Source organism: Echinops telfairi, unplaced genomic scaffold (genome assembly GCF_000313985.2).
Source record: "Echinops telfairi isolate 266 unplaced genomic scaffold, ASM31398v2 ScPeMD7_7425;HRSCAF=8463, whole genome shotgun sequence".
Taxonomy (NCBI): domain Eukaryota; kingdom Metazoa; phylum Chordata; class Mammalia; order Afrosoricida; family Tenrecidae; genus Echinops; species Echinops telfairi.
In genome coordinates this window covers 8,908,806-8,911,587 of record NW_022111325.1, presented here as the reverse complement: position 1 = coordinate 8,911,587, position 2,782 = coordinate 8,908,806, and positions in this window count along the sequence as shown.

Below are 2,782 nucleotides of genomic sequence, written 5' to 3'. Positions count from 1 at the left end.
GTGGGGAGTAGGGAGGGAGGGGGAAAAAATGAGGACCTGATGCCGGGGGCTTAAGTGGAGAGCAAATGGGCTAATGTTGGACCTGTGGGCTTGGGCAGCACTGGGCTGGGATATTTTCTTGATGTGCACTTAACCTTTATATAAAATACTCTCTTATATATCAGTTTCTGTGGATTTGTTTCTCTAATGTACCCAGAGTAACACAGGGAGGGACACCAAAGGAGAAAAGTAAGATGATGAGCTTGAATCTTGAAGAAAAAGAAAACAAAATAATAACAAAAATTCAGTTTTTCTTTACCAATGGACTTAGAGAAAAAAGAGACTCCGACATAAGGAAAGGAAATCTGAGCTATTAGAAATATAAATGGGGGGAACCAATCACAATGACTACATATCACCCCTTCCTGGGGGCGGGGGCAGGGGGGGGTGGGGGGGTGGACAATGGAAAAGTAGGTGAAGGGAGACAGTGGTCAGTGTAAGACATTAAAAAAAAATGATAAATCATCAAGAATTTGTGAAGGAGGGAGGGTGGGAGAGGGGGGAAATATGAGGAGCTGAGACCAAGGACTTTAGTAGAAAGAAAATGCTTTGAAAATGATGATGGCCACATACGTACAAAAAAAGTTTGACACAATGGATGGATGGATGGATTGTGATTAGAGATGTACGAATTTATATATGTATGGAAAACCCGGAATGTGTAACATCATAGAGGCTAGGGGAAAACTGAGTTTCAAAACATGTGGTTGTCATGGGGTAAGAAGCAGTAGGAAGTGTTACCAGGAGAAACACAAGAGGAAAACCTTTGAATTGGCCCACAGACGATCACTGGTGGGTCCAGAGAAAAAGAATTAAAATCAGAGTATAAAGGAGGTAGCCTGACCCCTTCCTATTCAAAAAGATATTGTGCCAAGCCCCAGGGGGTCAAACAGGATAGAGCAGGCCCAGACTGGAAATTTGGCATAACCGACTTATGTAAGGTTGGCCAGATGTCAAATGCAAATATGGCTGTTAGGAACAGCAGGTAGTAATGGTTCAGAAGTGAGAAAGGAGTCAGGAATTAACCAAAGGGAATGGTAATTTATAAATTATCAAGGGTTCATGAGGGAGGGAAGGTAAAGGAGAGGGGGAAATGAGCTGATACCAAGGGTTCAAGGAGAAAGAAAATGTTTTGAAAATGATGATGGCAGCATATGTACAAATGTGCTTGACACAATGGATGGATGGATGGATTGTGATAAGAACTGTGTGAGTCCCCAATAAAATGATTTAAATTAAAAAAACAAAGAAAACAAAACCAAAGGGAATCCTGACAGAGAACGAGGACATCGCATAGGGTGGTCAGCAACGACAATCAGCAGCTAAAGAGAACACTGGAACGTCTCCAGATGATATCATAGAACATACAGTGCTAGCAAAAGGCCTGGCACAAAGTAGCTGCCCATTAACTATCTGTTGAATGAATGAATTCACAGTTAATAAACAGCATATGGTGCGATAGAAAGAGCATGCTTTGGGAATCAGGCCTTATTTAATTAAAAAAAACGTATTGTACATGCCTGGAAAATATAGGCAAAACTCTAAGGTTCCGAAAATAAAAGATGCAGTCCTTAACTTCCATCATTCACAGCTGATTGACAGATTCAGAAAGAAATAGACAATTGCTTTGTGATGCGATAAATGCTATGACAAAGGTGTGCACAAAGGTGCTGCTCTAACTCACAGGCTCCCAAAGGTGATCTGCTGCTCACAGGCCCGAAGAGCCACAAGGATCAAGGGCAGCAGAGAAAAAGGGTGTGGAAGTGTGTGTGTGTGGTGGGGCAGGGGGTGGAGGGGGGCGTGGGGAGGGAGGCGGTAGTGGCAATTCCAACCAGGCAGAACAGTAAGGGCCTAAGTTCAGAGATGAATGAGCACAGCTTATTCAGGGAACTCTAACAGCTTAAGCACATCCACAGCTACAGTGTGATGTGTTAGGTGGGGAAAGGGAATTGGGTTGAAATAGATGAGGCCAGAGTGACAAGTAGGGGCTAGAGCACAAAGTAGTTTGTGTGACATACTAAAGAGATTGGATTTTATCCTGAAGGAGATGGGAAGCAAATGACGAATGAATTTTAAGCAGGAGAGAGACATGATCAAATCTGCATTTTAGAAATAGCAACAGAATGGAAGATGAGTTGGAAGGAGATCAGGCTAGGAATAGGAAAAATAATTGAATAGACTTTGGCTGTACTAAGAGGAAAATGACGAGGGCCTGAACTAAGCTAAGAGGTGGGGGGCATGTAGAAGTCAGGAGATAGGAATGACAGGTCAGATATCTGATTGTTATTTGAGGGAGAGAAAGGAGGCTAGGTAACTTCCAACTTCTGGCTTGGCATCTGGGAAAGAGTAACGGTGGATGAGAAGAAGAGGGAAAGGATATCGGAATGAACATGCATCAATTTCCTTCCACATTTCAAGCATTGTAATAAGGAACTTTACATATATTACTTTATTTAATCTTCACAATAAACCAACCCCATTGCCATCAAGTTGGAACTGACTCACACAGAGCTCTATAGAACAGAATAGAACTGCTACCTACATTTCAGAGGCTGTAAATCTTTTTTTTAAATCATTTTATTAGGGGCTCCTACAACTCTTATCACAATCCATACATACATTAATTGTGTAAAGCGCATTTGTACAATCATTGCCCTCATCATTCTCAAAACATTTCCTCTCCACTTAAGCCCCCGGCATTAGGTCCTCATTTTCCCCCTCCCTCCCCACTCCCCCCTTCCTC